General features: G+C 40.1%; 1 long non-coding RNA gene across 1 annotated transcript in view; it reads right to left on the minus strand.

The window, feature by feature from the left end:
* Nucleotides 1-4,883: 4,883 nt before the first annotated feature.
* Nucleotides 4,884-20,327, minus strand: part of LOC143668970 (uncharacterized) — a 76,585-nt gene continuing 61,141 nt past the window's right edge. The window contains exon 2 of the long non-coding RNA XR_013168641.1: nt 4,884-5,239. This is a non-coding gene — a long non-coding RNA (uncharacterized LOC143668970). The remainder of the gene's footprint in view (nt 5,240-20,327) is intronic.

Raw genomic sequence — 20,327 nt, forward strand, 5'->3', positions numbered from 1 at the left:
CAAGGCAACTGTGTGGTTCAGAAGTTAGCCAACAACAGTCTGAATTAGGAACCTTGGAGTTTGTACTGCTTCTGCTATTAATTCACTACCTTTATAACCTTAGGTAAGCCATTTTAAATCTCTGTGCCACAATTTCTTCATTCACAAAATATAGGTCTTGAGAAAGAACAATTTTAAATATCTGAAACAAAAAAAAGACAAAAAACTGTTGTTTTCATGAAAAGTACAATCAATTTTTGGAAGCCAAAACCATACAATAAATGTAATACATAATTATTATGAAAAAAAGGTTAAGGAGAACAGGGAATGTTGTAGAGGAGATTCAACTTTAGTTGGGAAATTCACAGTAGGCATTACTGAAATGGTGACATCTGCACAAGTTGCAAAGGAACAGAGGGACTGGGCCTTGGAGATAACTGTTGTTTCACCAGAGGAAATGACCAATACAAAGGCCCTGAGGTAGGAAGAACCAGAGATGTCCAAGGGTCAATGGGGTATCTGGAGAAGCAGCAAGAGAGAGTGGAGATGTGGTCAGGGATATGATAGGGTTCATTTAAACACTGAGGACTTTGTGGGCCATTAAAGGACTTGGACTTTTACTCTGAGAGAACTAGAAAGCCATCAGAAGCTCCAAGCAGAGGGATGACCTGCTTACTCACTTTTCAAAGGCTCACAATGTGTGGCTGTGTTGAGAACAGACTATAGGTCAAAGTTTTTCATCGCTGGCACCAGCTACAGTTGAGCTAGGTAATTCTTTGATATGGGGGCTGTTTTGGTTTGCTAATGCTGCTGAAATGCAACATACCAGAAATGGATAGGTTTTTAACAATGGGGATTTATTAGAATTGCTACAAGTTACATAAAAATGTCCAAATTAAGGCACCAATAAGAGGGTACCTTCACTGAGGAAAGGCCGATAACATCTGGGGTTTCTCTGTCACATGGGAAGGCGCATGTGACGTCAGCTGGTCCTTCTCTCCGAAATGTCTCTGGGCTTCAGTGGATCCTTGTTTGTTTCTCTCAGGTAGTTTCTAAGTTCTCTCTCTTGCTGAACTCTCTTCAGGGACTCCAATAAAAGATTAAGACTCCTTTGAATTGGGTGGGTCTCATCTCCATGGAAACAACCTCATCAAAATGTCCACCCACAACACGTCTGCTCCACAAGAATGGATTAAAAGAACATAGTCTTTTCTGGGCTATATAACAGATTCAAACTGCCACAAGGGCCTAAATTGTACCTTGTCAAATATTCAATGGGATTCTTTGCTTCTTCCCACTAGATTACAGTAACCTCCAGCTGCACAGATGTGATACCAAAAATTCTTGTAGACATTGCCAAATATCCTCTTGAGTAGGAAAAATTACTTCCATTTGAGAACCACTGTTGTAAGTAGAACAGAGAGAAAGTGAGAGGAGCAGCTTGGAAAACACTGCAATAATCTAGGCTATATCAGAATAGTAACATTCTGGATATCTTGAAAGAAGAGCCAAACTATTTTGAAAGTTGCCGGTATACTAGATATGTGTTACAAGAGGATTTGAGATGTCCCTGAACTTTATTCTCTGAGCGACTAGAGGAATGAATTTGCTTCTCCCTATAGTGGGGAAAACTGGGTTGGACAGTCTTAGATAGGAACAGGGATTCTTCATACAAGGAACAGGAAGTATTGGAGGTTTTAGGAGAAAAGAAAAGGTGTAGAATACAATTCTAAGAGTGCATGTTTTTATGCAGTGTTCATTCAATGTCATTTTTTTAGGTACAGGTTACAATAACCTCCCCCAAATTATTGAGGGTTATTTTTGATGACAGCTTTATACATTCAAATGAATATTTAACCAATAAGCCCAGACTCGATATGCCATTTAACCTGTCTATTTTCCATTGTTCTGGGCTAAGCACAGACACTTTTTGAAATGGCAAAAAACAAACAAACAAATAAAAACAGCCTCTGTTCTCTGAAAAAATATGATTTTCTTACCGATGGCAAGATTAGGGCCAAGAAGTGTTTTAGACTACTGTCTTAATCTCATGAGTGCTCATAATTAAGGACCGTCTTTAAGGAAGAAATCATCCACTCTAGAGAATTATGCCACTTTCTAACATATCTGTCTTACATCTAATTGTACTTAAGTCAAATTCTTGCCAGTGCTTACCCCACCCCATCACTGAACTCCCATTACGGTTGATTAGAAAAGAGAATTTACTCCATAAGATGCTTCTGAAATCACTACCTGATCCTATGTGCCTTTGACATGAGAATCTGATCCTTCAGGCACAGAAAATCACCTTGCTGCTAGAACCTAGGCAGAAGCCTATACCTGGCCGAGAGGAGAGACCTTGTGTGATTCATCCCTGGCCGCCCTCTCTGAACTCCTCTTAGCACACACTCCCCTTTGGTTACGATTCCACCCAACACCATTCTTCTCTCTACTCCTCAAGCACAGCATGTTCTTTCCCACCTTAGTGCTTTTGTATGATGTGCTTTTTGCTAAGACTCGCTTATTCAAAAGCTTGCATAGCTATCAAAGTGCTTTATTAGTATTAACATATTTAATCCTCATAATAGAGCCATGGGTTAGGTACTATATTATCCCCATTTTGCAGGTGAGGAAACTGAGGTACTCAGAGATTAAGTAACTTGTTTAATGTGACACAGCATAATAGACAGGACTGATGGCCCACCCACATCCCCTCAGGTGGTCCAGTTACAGAATTTAAATTTGCCTGAGGACTTTCTCTCTCTGTAGACACATTTCACCCAAGCACACAGAAGGCCAAAATGCTGGAGAATTAACCCTCTGCTAGATGCCCTCAATAATGGCAGAAGTGGGTATGTTAATACCCCGGATTCCTTGCTCCTCTGGTGGGGTAGCTCCATGGTCGGTGTTTTACGCTGGCTCCTAGATTCCTCAGAGGGATTGAGCTCCATTTAATCACAGCCATAACTGGCTGGAGAACGCATCATTTATTGACTGACATCCTTTCACTGTCTCACTTGCTCTTTTTCCTACTGCTATGTTCCCTGCGATCACTCCCTAAATCCATTGCTTGTGCTCAGGTCCTTGTCTCACTTCTTGCTTTTGTAGGCGCTGAAAGTAAGAGAAGCAGCTTTTGAGTTGCAGTATCAGAATTTGATTCCAGGCAATCTAGCTACAAGATCTGTGCTCTCAATCCATTTCTTCAGAGAAGAAGCCTACCCTATTTTTTAAAGAATTGTATTCCTGCAAAAACTAAAACCTTGACCTTAAAAGTCCAAAACTCTAAACTCTGGAGCCTCAAACTTGCCTGAACAAGAGCCCTCAGTGCCAGCCACACAGCCTCCCCATGGTGCATCTTTCCCACTGCCTATTTCTGATGTGGACATGTGAATTTTCTCAACCCACGAGTTTCCAGAGTATGGAACTGGGCCAACAGGGGCAATAGATACAGCACCAAACAAAATTTGAGTTAGATTCTTATCTATATTACAAAACATTCTGTTTATGGTGATTGGCAATAACCTATAATTTTCATATCTGAATTGTCCATTTCCCTCCTTTTCTTTTACCCCAGCCCATTCACTCAACATCTTTATGATGGAGGTATAGTAGAAAATGAGTTTTGTTAACTGTTAGTAGTCGTCCTATATTGCTCATTGGAAATCTGAGAATCAGTGAAGTGAAAAGACCTGCTGCATAATGACTACAGTTCACCAAACACTTTACATACATTATATTATTTAATAATTGTAGCAACATCCCAGGGAAGTAGATACAGTTGCCCCCAGTTTACAATTAAGGAAACTGAGGTTCAGAAAGTTTAAGTAATATGCCTAAGTTCACCCTTCTATTTACTGATAGAGTAGAGGGTACAAACCAAATTCTGACCCCCAAGGCCAGTGCTCTAAATGTGCATACTAAATTGCCCCCAAAATATTTGCATCCTGACTCACAGCCCTACATCTAGCACAACACTACCTTTTTAAAAATTTCTTTCATGCTATATGACTTTTAATTTTTTATTGTTTTAATTGAAGTGCAATTTTTCCAAAGAGCAATGCATGTCATAAGTGTTATATTAGTGTCATCTGCACCCTATCAAAGTAGAACATTTCCATCACCCCAGAAACTTTCACTTGTACCCTTCCCATTAACTCTGCCCCACCCCCAAAGCCATTGTTTTGATGGAGTTTTAGAGAGTTTCATATAAGATAAAATAATATAGAAAGTATTCTTTTGTGCCTGGTTTCTTTCACACAACAAAAGGTTTCTAAGGTTCATCCATGCTGTCACACATGTCTATATTTAGTTCTTTTTTATTGTTGAGTTACCTCTGTATGCTGAGTTTCATTATATGACTGTATCACAATATGCTTATCCATTTTGTTGAGGAACATGTAGATTATTTAGTTTTTGGCTCCTATTAATAAAGTCACTGGAAACATTTATGTATGGCTATTTGTATGCATATATTTTCCTTTCTTTTGAGTACATAATCTAGGAGTAGAATTAGTGAGTCATATGTTACATGTCACTTTACATTATAAGGAACTGCCAAACAATTTTGTAAAATGCTTTTAACTTTTGACATCATTTCCAACAACAATGTATGAGAGTCTGGTTGTTGCACATCCTCTCCTGTATTTGATACTGTTGTTTTTAAAATTTAAATCACTAGTAGGTGGCAGTGCTAATTTATTGCGATTTTAATTTTTTGTAGTTCATGGCTTGTCTAGTAATTTTTTTAATGGTGTTCCAAGGAGCACAATTTTTACAATTTAATGAAGTATAAGATATCATTTTTTTTCTTTCAGAGCTGTTATGTTCTATGCTCTGTTTGAAATTACTTCTCCCAAGTGTATTAGCTATCTATCATCGGGTAACAAATTACACTACAACTTAGGTCCTTAAAAAGCAAACGTTTATTATCTCATGTTTATATTTACTAAAAGTAATTTGTTATATTTTTGAAAAGCAACTATTTAGTATGCATAGTTTCTGAGGGTCAGGAATCTTGATACAGTTTAGCTAGGTCTTCCTTCCAACTCAATATTTTTAACAAGAATGCAATTGGGATGTCCATCAGGGCTGCACTCATTTCACGACTCAGCTGGAGGACAATTCACTTCCAACTTCATTCGCATGACTAGTGGCAAGATTCAGCTCCTCAAGTGCTGTTGAACTGAATTCCTCTGTGTTCTTTGCTATGGGGCCTCTCCATAAGGCAACTTACAACGTAGCAGCTTGCTTATCAGCAGAGCTAGAAAGCAAGGAAAGCCAAAGAGAAAATGTTACAGCCCTTTATAATCTAATCTTTGGACACGATAACCCATCACTTTTGTTGTACTCTACTTATTAAAAGAGTGTCACTTGGGCGGGCAATGGTGACTCAGTGGCAGAATTCTCGCCTGCCATGCTGGAGACCCGGGTTCCATTCCTGGAGCCTGCCCATGCAGAAAAATGAAAAAAAAGGGTGTCACTAAGTCCAACCCATATCAAAGGGAGGAGATCACAAAAGGGTGGAAAGAATGGAGCTGGGAGTTATTGGAAACTATTATAGAAGCTGTCTTTCATGCCAAATTTGCTAAGTTATTTTACTATTTGATTTTTTTTTTCTGTTATATTCATGCAGTTTTAGCTTTTCTATTCAAGGACATGACTTCTCTAATGAATGTTAGTGTATCACATGAAGTGCATATCAAAGTCAATTTTTCCCATATGGATATAACTTCGCTCTAGTACAATTTGTTAAAAATATTTTCTCCCCATTGAATTGTTTTGGCAACTTTATTAAAATCAACTGGTCATATACATGTGAGTCTATTTCTGGACTATACTGTTTTACAATATCAAGCTGCATCACTTAATAAACATTTACACTAAGATGTGAAAGATGGTAGCATAGATCTTCCAACTTCATTATTTTTCAAAATTGTTTTGGAAATTCTAGGTTCTTGGCATTTTCATATAAATTTTAATATTAACATATTAATTTCCATAAAGAAAAAGCTTGCAAAAAAAGCTTCCTGGGATTTTGATTCTATAGATTATTTTTGGGAAAAAATGTTATCTTTAAAATGTTGAAATCTTTCAAGTTGTAAACATGGTGGAACTCTCCATTTCTTTAATTTAGCTCAATTTTTTTTGTAGTTTTCAGTATGATTTTTTTACATGTATCCTTCATTATCATATAGTTTTTTATGCTATTGTAATTTTTTTTTCTAATTTTCCAGTGGCTCATTGAGCTATATTTTTTGCATTGTGTTTCAGTGATTAAGAAACGTTTAGATATTTAGAGATTATAATATGCATCTTTAAGTTACACCAAATATTTAGAGTTATTTTGAATGAATTCAGGAAAAATAAAGTAAAATAGCCTTAAAACATTATGCATCCAGCTGTCCATGCTCAGCACTACTGCCTAAGAACTTTTGAAACCAAAAATTGTACAATGGTAGCTTAGTGGCAGAATTCTTTCCTGCCATGCCAAAGATGCAGGTTCAATTCCTGGAGCCTGCCCATGCATTAAAAAAAAATTCGGTGTAGGTGACCAGATTGGGGTGGGGGTGGTGGACGCAATATGTCAGAATAGGGAATGTGGAAGTTAGTTTGTCCTCTAGAACAGCTAGTATATAGCCAAGGACTGTCTGAAATAACTATTGGGGGGAAATCCATGAATGGCCACACATTAGGGTGGAATAGGTGGAAGGGCTGACATCACACCAGAGAACTGTGAGTAAAGCCCCCAAATCTGAAGGCTGGTGCTCCACCTCACCCTTTTCCCCACCCCTGCCACTGTCATGACAGGCTCAGCCACAGACTCTTCTCTGTGGGAAAAAGAAGCATTCTATGCTGGGAATAAGGGAAGGCAGCCAGCCAAGCTTTAATTGTAGTTTTAATCAAGACAACTGAATTGTTAATACAAGCCCCAAACACAGACATACAAAGAGCAAACGGGAAAGGAATACTGACTTTTGGAGTGAGCCCTACTCAGAATACTGGAAAATTGCTTTGCTGCCGGACACTTAGAGCCAGGTGCCAACTATAGCTCCTGACAGGCTGGGGACTGGCTCTGGAAAGGGATTATTTTAAAACTATTCTAAATAGTTCATTAGAGAAAGCCTCAGGCATTTTCAGTTGTCACCCCTGATCCAGGCAAGGGCAGAGTTAAGTTTGAGAGACAGAAACCGTTAAGTGAAGGGGATAATTCCCTAAAGGGGATAATTATCTTCCTCAGGAAAGGGAAGGGGCAGGGCCTAGATAAAGTGGTGGCCCTCAATCAGGGAATTCAGAACCCAGGGGATAAGCCTTAAGCCTACCTTCTATCTCAGCCTCCATTCAACCATACCCCTGGCAGCTGCAGGGTCAGTTTATAATTAAAGGCATTGCTCCACCGTATGCCAGTAGAGAGCTGCAGGCTGACAAGCATCACCTACTGGGAAGGATAGAAAAAGCACAGAGTTGAGCAGCTTCGCATGAATCTCCGGCAATCTGCTGGATCTCATCCCCAGAGAAACTTGTTACTAACTACACTCTCCTCCTGATATCTGGGCCAGTCCTGTCTGGTACAATGTGACTGGAGTTGATGATATGTGAAGAGACCACCCTAAAAAAAAAAAAAAAAAACCCATTTATGAAGGGCAAGAACCAGAAAAAAAAGCTGAAAAATTCTGAACAGTTAAATAGAAGCTATGCAACACATCTAAAGTAAGTTGAACTGAACACCAAAAAAGCAGATAGAGAACAAAGCCAACCAGCAAGAAAACCCTAGGTAAAAAAGTGAAAATGATCTCCAGAATAAACTAACAAAGGAAATCAGATACCAAGACCAAACAAAAAATTATGAGTCATATTAGGAAAAGCTAAGATATGACACTGTCAAAGGAGAAAATAACACTTCAAATGAGATACAGGAGTTGAAACAACTAGTTAATCTTCAATCAAGCATGCTAAATAAAGTCCAAAATCAAATCAATGAATTGAGGGAAAATACAGCAAAAGAGATGAAGGATATAAAGAAGAATTCAAAAGCTTGAAGAAACAAATGACAGAACTTATAGAAATGAAAGCCACAATAGTAGAGATGAAAAACAAAATGAAGACTAACAACAGCAGATCTGAAATGGCAGAAGAAAAGATTAATGAACTAGAAGACAGGACATCTGAAAACCTAGACACAAAATAACAGATGGGGAAAAGAATGGAAAAACATTAGCAAGGTCTTAGGGAATTAAATGACAACAGGAAACACATAAATATAAACCTTATGTGTGTCCCAGAAAGAGAAGAGAAGGGAAAATAGGCAGGAATACTAATAGAGAAAATAATCACTGAAAATTTCCTATTTCTTATGAGAAACAAATAATTACAGATCTAAGGAGCACACTGTATTCCAAACACAATAGATCATATAGAGTTACTCCAAGACATTTACTAATCAGATTCTCAAATGTCAAAGACAACGAGAATTCTGAAAGCAGCAAGAGAAAAATGCCCCCCATACAAGGAAAGCTCGATAAGACGATATGTGGATTGTTCAGCAGAAACCAGGAAGGTGAGAAGACACTGGCATGATGTATTTAAGATTCTGAAAGAGAAAAACTGCCAACCAAGAATCCTATACCCAGAAAAATTGCCCTTAAAAAATGAGAGAGGTTTTAAAAATATTCTCAAACAGATCCTGCAAAAATCTGTGACTAAAGGATCACCTCTACAAGAAACACTAAAAAGAGAACTACAGGCAAATAAGAAAAGACAGAGAGAAGTGCCTGGAGAAAAGTGCAGAAATGAAGACTATCAGTAAGGGTAAATAGAGAAAAAATAAGATACGACATATAAAATCCAAAAGACAAAATGGTAGAAGAAAGTACTGCCTGTATAGTAATAACATTAAAAGTTAATAGATTAGACTTCCCAACAAAAGACATAGACTGGCAGAATGGATTAAAAAATAGTACCCATCTATATGTTGTCTACAAGAGACTCACTTTAGATTCACAGATAAAAACAGATAGAAAGTGAAAGGTTGGAAAAAGATATTGCATGCAAACAACAATCAGAAAAGAGCAAGGGTAACTATACTAACATCTGACAAATTAAAATTAAAATGTACAATAATTAAGAGACAGAGAAAGACACTATAAATTAAGAAAAGTAACAATTCATCAATGAGATATAGCAATCATAAATATTTATGCACCAAGTCAGAGTGCCCCTGTTCTAGTTTGCTAGCTGCCAGAATGCAATATACCAGAAACAGAATGGCTTTTAAAAAGGGGAATTTAATAAATTGCAAGCCTACAGTTCTAAGGCCAAGAGAATGTCCCAATTAAAACAAGTCTATAGAAATGTCCAACCAAAAGCATCCAGGGAGAGATACCTTGGTTCAAGAAGGCTAATGAAGTTCAAGGTTTCTCTCTCAAGTGAGAAGTCACATGATGAATACAGGCAGAGTTTCTCTCTCAGCTCGGAGGGCACATGGTGAACACAGCATCATCTGCTAGCCTCTTCTCCTGGCTTCCTGTTTCATGAAACTTCCCAGGAGGTGTTTCCTTCTTCATCTCCAAAGGTCACTGGTTGATGGACTCTCTGCTTCTTATGATTATGCCATTCTTCTCTGCTCTCTCTGAATCTCCCTCTTTCTCCAAAATGTTTCCTCTTTTATAGGATTCCAGTAAACTAATCAAGATCCACCTAGAATGGGTGGAGACATATCTCTACCTAATCCAGTTTAACAACCACTCTTGATTGAGTCACCTCTCCAGGGAGATGATCTAATAAAAGTTTCAAACATAGAGTACTGAATAGGGATTAGAGGAAATGGCTGCTTTCATAAAATGGGATTAAGATTAAAACATGGCTTTTCTAGGGTACATAAATCATTTCAAACCAGCACAGCCCCCAAATTATCTGAGGCACATACTGACAACATGGAAGGGAGAAGTTGACACCTCTATAATAATAATTAGAGACTTCAATACACCACTTTCATCAATGGATAGAACATCTAGACAGTGGATCAATAAAGAAAGTGTGATTTTGAATAATACAGCTGTTAAGCTAGACTAAACAGAACATTACACCCTATAACAGCCGGGTACTATATTTGTTGGCTAATGTTGCTGGAAAGCAATGTACCAGAAATGGAACAGCTTTTAAAAAGGGAATTTGAAAAGTTACAAGTATACAGTTCTGGTGCTGAGAAAAACCCAAACTTAGACATCAAAAAGAAATTACCGGGGCGGGCCGCGGTGGCTCAGCGGGCAAAGTGCTTGCCTGCTATGCCGGAGGACCTCGGTTCGATTCCCGGCCCCAGCCCATGTAACAAAAAACGGAAAAACAAAATACAATAAAACAAGAAAATGTTTAAAGATGTTTCCCTTTCTTCCTTCCTTCCTTCCTTCTATCCTTTCTTCCTTCTCTCTGTCTTTCCTTTAAAAAAAAAAAAAAAAAAAAAAAAGAAATTACCTTCACTCCAGAAAGACTGATGCCATCTGGAGCACCTCTGTCAGCTGGGAAGACATGTGACTGGCGTTTGCCGGTCCCTTACTCCTGGACTCCATTGCTTGCAGCCTCTGTTTTGTGTGGAGTTTCCTCACTTGGCATCTGTAGGCCTTCACTTAGCTTCTCTTGGATACAACTCTGTGTTCTGGCTTGCTTAGCATCTCATGGGATGGCACATGGCAACCTCTGCTGGGCCCTGTATCTCCAAATATCTGAGTCTTATGTTAGCTCTGTGTCATGGTTAGGGACAGGTGTCAACTTGGCCAAGTTGTGGTACCTGTTCATCTGATTGGGCAAGCGCTGGCCTGTCTGTTGCAATGAGGACATTTCATAGGATTAGGTCATGATCACGTTAGCTACATCCACAGCTGATTCCATTTGTAATCAGCCAAAGGGGAGTGTCTTCTGCAATTAGTGATGCTAAATGCAATCATGGGAAGCCTTTTAAGGAGGACTCAGAGGAGACAGGTTGCATTCCTGCTTTGGCTGGTGAGCCTCTCCTGTGGAGTTCATCCAGGCCATCCATTGGAGTCATCGGCTTCGCAGCCTGCCCTGTGGATTTTGGACTCTGCATTCCTACAGTCATGTGAGACACTTTCATAAATTTTATATTTGCAAGTGTTCCCTGTTGATTCCGTTTCTCTAGAGAACCCTAACTAATACATCTTGGTATCAGGAGTGGTTCTTAAGGAACAGAATCTTAAAAATGTTTTTTTATGAATGGTTTTCTACTCTGACTGGGCTCAGAGACACTAAGGACTCTGATTCCTGTAATCAGAATGACACTCCCAATCCATGGACTGAGTTGGCAAAAAGATAGTCAAAATATCATCATTTGATTCTCCTAATGCTTCGCTTGTACGAAGCCAGACTCTGGGGGATAATGTTTTTGACACCTTTACAGAGTTTTGTAGAAATAAGAGTTATAGAGATGTTGGTTGGTTGTTGTTAGATACACTGTCTACATTAAAGGGTGAAAGGGATGGGCTTAAGGCTTCAAACAAGAAGCTTAAGTGCCGTCTGAAAGATGTAGAGGTTTCTATGAGTATCCTGAAGGAAAATTTTATTTCCTGTAGCCGTAGACCTGAGATCTCTGAAAATCAGACTCAGAATCTTATTGTGAGAGTAGCAACTTTACAACATAAACTGAAATCTCAGTCTTGCATGGTGTCTGCCGTTAAAGTGAGGGCATTGATTGGAAAGGAGTGGGACCCTGAAAAATGGGATGGTGACATATGGATTGATAATGATGTTGGGGGTGAGGTTGAAACCCTAGACCATGCTGAGCCTTCTTTAGATAACCCTGTAATAGTCTGCCCTGAGGACATAGCCATCCCACCTCCAGCCTGCCTTGAGGAATTGGCCACCCAACCTCCTCCTGAAGGGATTAGCCCTAGAGTTATTAATCCTGTTTCACCAGATGAAACTGCAAATGAAAGCCCTGAAGCAAATGACTTGGAAGATATTTCTAATTCTTTTCATGACCCACCCCCACCACCCCTCATTTCTTCTAGACCTATAACTAGACTAAAGTCCCAACAGGCCCCTAAAGATGAGGTACAAAGTATCACACATGAGGAGGTACGTTATACTCCAAAAGAACTGTGTGAGCTTTCCAATTTATATAGACAGAAATCAGGGGAATATGTGTGGCAATGGATTTTAAGAGTGTGGGATAATGGTGGGAGGAATATAAGGCTGGATCAGGCTGAATTTATTGATATGGGCCCACTAAGCAGAGATTCTGCATTCAATGTTATAGCTAGAGCAGTTAGAAAAGGTGTTAACAGCTTGTTTGGGTGGTTGGTTGAAACATGGATCAAAAGGTGGCCAACATTACCTGAGGTTGAAATGCCAGAACTGCCCTGGTATAATGTAGATGAGGGGATCCAGAGGCTTAGAGAGATTGGGATGTTAGAGTGGATTTATCATGCAAAGCCTGCTCTTACACCCCAGGAATGTCCAGAAGATGCACCTTTTACCAGAACAGTGAGAAATAAGTTTGTGAGACTAGCACCATCATCCCTCAAGAGCTCTGTGGTTGCACTTCTCTGTAGGTCAGATATTACTGTAGGAACTGCTGTCACTGAGCTGGAATCCTTAAACACAATGGGGATGACAGGATCCCGAGTTGGCAGAAGGCAGGTGGCAGCACTTAATCACCAAAGACAGGGTAGACGCGGGTATTATAATAGACAACAAACTCAAAGGAGGCGTCAAAATTATATGACACGCAGAGATTTGTGGCATTGGCTAGTAAATCATGGGGTGCCTAGAAATACAATAGAAGGGCAGTCTACTAAATTCTTGTTGGAGCTGTATAAACAAAAGAGTTCTAGGTCAAGGGAACAGAAGTCTAACCTGAATTACAAAAACACAGAGTCACGGCCCCTTAATCAATTTCCAGACTTGAAACAGTTTACAGACCCTGAGCCCCTTGAATGAAGGGGAGGCCAGGTCCCTATGGGGAAGAAACCTGTTACACTGCCACAAATTTATACTGTTGACCTTCCTCTAAGTCTTCCCCAAGGAGACCGACGGCCTTTTACCAGGGTAACTGTGCATTGGGGAAAAGGAAATGATCAGATATTTCGGGGATTATTAGACACTGGTTCAGAAGTGACATTAATTCCAGGGGACCCAAAACGTCACTCTGGACCACCAGTCAGAGTGGGGGCTTATGGAGGCCAGGTGATCAATGGAGTTTTAGCTCAGGTCCGTCTCACAGTGGGTCCAGTGGGCCCCTGGACCCATCCTGTAGTTATTTCCCCAGTTCCGGAATGTATAATTGGCATAGACATACTGAGCAACTGGCAGAATCCCCACGTTGGTTCTCTAACTCATGCAGTGAGGGCTATTATGGTGGGAAAGGCCAAGTGGAAGCCACTAGAACTGCCCCTACCAAGCAAAATAGTAAATCAAAAGCAATACCGTATTCCTGGAGGGATTGCAGAGATTACTGCCACTCTTAAGGACTTGAAAGATGCAGGGGTGGTGATTCCCACCACATCCCCATTCAACTCTCCTATTTGGCCTGTGCAAAAAACAGATGGGTCTTGGAGAATGACGGTGGATTATCGTAAACTCAACCAGGTGGTAACTCCAATTGCAGCTGCTGTTCCAGATGTAGTATCATTGCTTGAGCAAATCAATACATCCCCTGGTACCTGGTATGCAGCTATTGATCTGGCAAATGCTTTTTTCTCAATAGCTATTAGTAAGGACCACCAGAAACAGTTTGCTTTCAGCTGGCAAGGTCAGCAATATACTTTCACTGTCCTACCTCAGGGGTATATCAACTCTCCAGCCCTATGTCATAATCTTGTTCACAGAGACCTTGATCGTTTCTGCCTCCCACAAGACATCACACTGGTCCATTATATTGATGATATCATGTTGATTGGAGCTAGTGAGCAAGAAGTAGCAACTACTCTAGATTTACTGGTAAGGCATTTGCGTGTCAGAGGATGGGAGATAAATCCAACAAAAATACAGGGGCCTTCCACCTCAGTAAAATTTCTAGGTGTCCAGTGGTGTGGGGCATGTCAAGATATCCCTTCTAAGGTGAAGGATAAATTGCTGCATCTGGCCCCTCCCACAACCAAAAAAGAGGCACAATGCCTAGTTGGTCTTTTTGGATTTTGGCGACAACATATTCCTCATTTGGGTGTGCTACTCCGGCCCATTTATCGAGTGACCAGAAAAGCTGCTAATTTTGAGTGGGGACCTGAACAAGAGGAGGCTCTGCGACAGGTCCAGGCTGCTGTGCAAGCTGCTCTGCCACTTGGGCCATATGATCCAGCAGATCCAATGGTGCTGGAAGTGTCAGTGGCAAATAGAGATGCTGTCTGGAGCCTTTGGCAGGCCCCAGTAGGAGAATCACAACGCAGACCCTTAGGATTTTGGAGCAAAGCCTTACCATCCGCTGCAGATAACTACTCTCCTTTTGAGAAACAGCTTTTGGCCTGCTACTGGGCCTTAGTAGAGACTGAACGCTTAACCATGGGCCACCAAGTTACCATGAGACCTGAGTTGCCTATCATGAGTTGGGTGTTGTCTGACCCACCAAGCCATAAAGTTGGGCATGCACAGCAGCACTCTATTGTAAAGTGGAAATGGTATATACGAGATAGAGCCAGAGCAGGTCCTGAAGGCACAAGTGAGTTACATGAAGAAGTGGCACAGATGCCCATGGTTTCCACTCCTGCTGCCACATTACCTTCTCTTTCCCAGACCAGAGCTATGGCCTCTTGGGGAGTTCCTTACAGTGAACTGACTGAGGAAGAGAAAACTCGGGCCTGGTTTACAGATAGTTCAGCACGATATGCAGGTACCACCTGAAAGTGGACAGCTGCAGCATTACAACCCCTTTCTGGGGTGTCCTTGAAGGATAGTGGTGAGGGGAAATCCTCCCAGTGGGCAGAACTTCGAGCAGTGCACCTGGTTGTTCATTTTGCTTGGAAGGAAAACTGGCCAGAGGTGCGTTTGTATACTGACTCATGGGCTGTTGCTAATGGTTTGGCTGGATGGTCAGGGACTTGGAAAGACCATAATTGGAAAATTGGTGACAAAGAGGTCTGGGGAAGAAGTATGTGGATAGACCTTTCTGAGTGGGCTAAAAACATGAAGATATTTGTGTCCCATGTGAATGCACGCCAGAGGGTGGCTTCAGCAGAGGAAGATTTTAATAATCAAGTGGATAAGATGACCCCTTCTATGGATACCAGTCAGCCTGTTTCCCCAGCAACTCCTGTTATTGCCCAATGGGCTCATGAACAAAGTGGTCATGGTGGTAGGGATGGAGGTTATGCATGGGCTCAGCAATATGGACTTCCACTCACCAAGGCTGACCTGGCTACAGCCACTGCTGAGTGCCCAATCTGCCAGCAGCAGAGACCCACACTCAGCCCCTGATATGGCACCATTCCCCGAGGTGACCAGCCAGCTACATGGTGGCAGGTTGATTACATTGGACCACTCCCTTCATGGAAGGGGCAGCGATTTGTTCTAACTGGAATAGACACATACTCTGGATATGGGTTTGCTTTCCCTGCATGCAATGCTTCTGCCAAAACTACTATCCGTGGGCTTACAGAATGTCTTATCCATCGTCATAGTATTCCACATAGCATTGCTTCGGATCAAGGAACATACTTCACAGCAAATGAAGTGCGGGAATGGGCACATGCTCATGGAATTCTCTGGTCTTACCATGTTCCCCATCATCCAGAAGCAGCTGGATTGATAGAACGGTGGAATGGCCTTTTGAAAACTCAATTACGGTGCCAACTAGGTGGCAAAAACTTGAAAGGCTGGGGTAATGTTCTCCAGGAAGCTGTGTATGCTCTGAATCAGCGTCCACTGTATGGTGCTGTTTCTCCCATAGCCAGGATCCATGGGTCCAGGAACCAAGGGGTGGAAATGGGTGTGGTGCCACTCACTATTACTCCTAGTGATCCACTAGGAAAATTTTTGCTTCCTGTCCCTGCTACCCTGAGTTCTGCTGGTTTACAGGTTTTAGTTCCAAAACGGGGTGTGCTTTCTCCAGGAGAAACAACAGTGATACCACTGAACTGGAAGTTAAGATTGCCACCTGGCCACTTTGGGCTACTTATGCCTCTGGATCAACACACCAAGAAGGGGATTACATTATTGTCTGGGGTAATTGACCCTGACTATCAGAAGGAAGTAGGACTGCAACTACATAATGGAGGTAAAGAAGAGTTTTCTTGGAATATAGGAGATCCCCTGGGGCGTCTATTAGTACTACCATGCCCTGTGATTAAAATCAATGGAAAACTGAAACAACACAATCCAGGCAGGACCACTAATGGCTCTGAGACTTCAGGAATGAAGGTTTGGGTCACCCCACCAGGCATAGAACCACGGCCAGCTGAAGTGCTTGCTGAGGGGAAAGGGAACATGGAATGGGTAGTGGAAGAAGGTAGTGATAAATATGAACTTCGACCACGTGATCAGTTACAGAAACGAGGACTGTAATGCTGTTTTGTTTGTGTTATACTATTTAAGTTGTAAGATATCAAGTTTAAGAATGAATGTTGCCCAAGGATTTGCACCCTATGCTGGAGAGATTTAATGTCTTTCCAGTTATATGCAGGACAGTTGAGTATTGTCAGGTAAAAGAAAAAATGTGTGCTTATTTGTTTTCATTTGGAAATTAAGTATGGTCTAAGGTGATATATATATATATATATATATATATATATATAGGTGCCAAGTTGACAAGGGGTGGACTGTCATGGTTAGGGACAAGTGTCAACTTGGCCAAGTTGTGGTACCTGTTCATCTGATTGGGCAAGCGCTGGCCTGTCTGTTGCAATGAGGACATTTCATAGGATTAGGTCATGATCACGTTAGCTACATCCACAGCTGATTCCATTTGTAATCAGCCAAAGGGGAGTGTCTTCTGCAATTAGTGATGCTAAATGCAATCATGGGAAGCCTTTTAAGGAGGACTCAGAGGAGACAGGTTGCATTCCTGCTTTGGCTGGTGAGCCTCTCCTGTGGAGTTCATCCAGGCCATCCATTGGAGTCGTCGGCTTCGCAGCCTGCCCTGTGGATTTTGGACTCTGCATTCCTATGGTCATGTGAGACACTTTCATAAATTTTATATTTGCAAGTGTTCCCTGTTGATTCTGTTTCTCTAGAGAACCCTAACTAATACACTCTGTCAGCTCTGAAGCAAGTGTTCTCCAAGTGTCTGCAACTGCTCTGAGCTCTCTCCAAATGTTTCCTCTTTTAAAAGACTCTGGTAAATGAATCAAGACACACAATGAATGTGTGGAGTCACATCTCCATCTAAGCAAAAGGTCACACCCACAATTGGGCCAAGCACATCACTGTGGAAATGATCTAATCAAAAGGGTTTCCATCATACAATACTGAATCAGGATAAAGGACATGATTTTTCTTGGGTACACAACATTTTCAAACCAGCACAGATACACATTTTTCTGGAGTGCTCATGGATCGTTTTCCAGAATACACCACATCTTAGATCACAAAACAAGTATCACTAAATTTTAAAAGGTTGAAATTATACAAAATACTTTCCTGGATCATAATGGAATAATGTTGGAAATTAATTAGACAGAAGACCAAAAAATATACAAATATATGGGAACTAAACAACATACACTTCAACAACCAGTGGGTCAAGGAACAATTAAAAGAGAAATCAGTAAATATCTCAAGGCAAATGAAAATGAAAACACAACATATCAAAATTTATGGTATGCAGCAAAAGGTAGTGTTGAAAGGGAAGTTTATTGCCCTAAATGCCTATATTTAAAAAGAGCAAAAATCAAAGAATTAACTGTTTACCTGGAGGAACTAGAGAAAGAACAGCAAACTAACCCCAAAGTAAACAGAAGGAAAGAAATAACAAAGATTAGAGCACAAATAAATGAAACTGAGAACATGAAAACAATAGAAAGAATCAACAAAACTGGAAATTGGTTATTTGAGAAAATCAATAAAATTGATAGCCCCTCAGTGAAGTTGACAAAACTAAAAAAGAGAGATGCAAATAAATAAAATCAGGAATGAGAGAGGGAACATAACTACTGGCCTCACAGAAATAAAGGACATAAAGAGAGGATTCTATAAGCAACTGTATGCTAATATAGTACATAATGTAGATGAAATTGACAAATTCCTAGAGAAGCATAAACAACCAACATTGACTCTAGAAGTAATAGATGACCTCAGCAAACCAATCACGAGATAGAATCAGTCATAAAGAAGATCCCCCAAAATTGCAACCCATACCAAATTCTGAAATCTGTTCTACAACTAATTGTTGTGATCTTTTTTGAAATGTATTGCTTGTATGTATATATGTTATTTTTCACAAAAAAAGAAAACAGGTGATTGTGATGATAAATGCACAGCTATCTGATGATATTTTGAATCATTGGTTGTGTACTTTGGATTATTACATATTATATATATATATATATATATATATATATATATATATATATATATATATAATATATAATATATAGTAATAAAAAATTTTAAACATTTTTTTAAAAAGGCAAACAACCCAATTGAAAAATGGGCTAAAGACATGGACAGACATTTTTCAGAGGAGGAAATACAAATGGCTTAAAAACATATGAAAATATGCTCAATGACACTAGCTGTTAGGGAAATGCAAATCAAAACCACAATGAGTTATCATCTCATTGTGGAAGGGCCATTATCAGAAAAATGGAAAATGACAAGTGCTGGAGAGGATGTGGAAAAAAAGACACATTATTCACTATTGGTGGGAATGTAGAATGGTGCCACCACTTTGGAAGTTTGATAGTTCCTCAGGAAGCCAAGTACAGAATTGCCATATGACCCAGCAATCCAATTACTAGGTAAATATTCAGAGGAACTGAAGGCAAAGACAAAAACAGACATTTTCACACCAATGTATATAGTGGCATTATTCATAATTGCCAAGAGATAGAAACAGCCCACATGCCCATCAATGCAAACTAGAGTCTAGAACAGTAACATTCTAAAATGCTTCCACTGAATGTAACAAAGGCAATATTCCAAAGCTAAATGTCAATAAACAGGGACTATGGGGTGCAGGGACATGGAATTCTTTGTGGAAGAAATCAAAATGTCCTAATATAGATTGTGGTGATGAAGACCTGGCTATGTGGTTATACTGGGAGCCACTGATTTTTTACTCAGGTTGGATCATATGATGTGTGCATAAAACTGTTTAAAAATGAACAGAGAGGTACAAGTGTGGAAGAAAATGTGGATCTGTATACCTATTTACTGTTAGTAGGGAAGTAGAGTGGTGCAGTACTTCTGGAGGGCAGTTGCAATGGTTTTCCAGGAAATTTGGGAAGTATTTATCCATTATTCCTCCCAATATTTTTTTCTATTTCACTCTTTTCTCAACCTTCTGGAATTTCACATTCACATTTTGGATCACTTTATATTTTTCCACAGACTTGTGGGCTTGTTCATATTCTTTATTTTATCTCTATTATTCCAGGTGGTGCAGTACTTCTGGAGGGCAGTGTGGTGGTCCCACAGGAGGCTAGGAGTGGGGTCGCCATATGATCCTGCAACCTCGTAGTTAGGTGTGAACTTGGAGGACCTGAGAGTGAGGATATAAATGGACATCTACACACTGGTGTTTTGGCAGGAGTGTTTGTGTTTTGCAATGGATGCAGGTGGCGTAAGGGTACATTGAGTGACGAAAGGAAGAGGAAATCACAGTGTATATATACAATGGACTGTTGAGTGGCTGCAAGAATGAATGAAGTTGTGGAGCTTGCAATTAGGCAAATGTACCTTGAGGACAGTGTGTTGAATGAAGTAAGCCAGAAACGAAAAGACAAATATTATAACGCCTCACCAATGTGGACTAACAATAATGTGCAAACTCTGCAAAGTGAATTCAAGAGCATAGGTTATTAGGTGAAGGTCTATTGTAAAGATTCCTAGATTGTAAGCTCTTACAGCACTTACATCTATCCTGGAATTGTAACTGTTATTCCTAAATTCTAAGACACTGAGCTCTTTGCGTATAACCTGGTCATTCTTTGGGATTTCGGGTGCTTGTATAACACCTAGGACTTAGAGTTTACAGATATGAAAATCAGCAACACACCATAAAGCACTGTTAAAACACACAAAAAAATGATCAGACTTTGATTAGAGATTTGAATGAAGCTGATCTGGGTAGGACTAAGGTAAATCAAAATAAAGGGTAAAGGATGATATTGACTGTATTTTAAAACTTCAACTTCTGTGTGAGACCAAAAGAAGATGATTTATTTTTCTGGTGCAAAATTTGTATTTTC

The sequence above is a fragment of the Tamandua tetradactyla genome, chromosome 2 (genome assembly GCF_023851605.1).
Source record: "Tamandua tetradactyla isolate mTamTet1 chromosome 2, mTamTet1.pri, whole genome shotgun sequence".
NCBI classification, from domain to species: domain Eukaryota; kingdom Metazoa; phylum Chordata; class Mammalia; order Pilosa; family Myrmecophagidae; genus Tamandua; species Tamandua tetradactyla.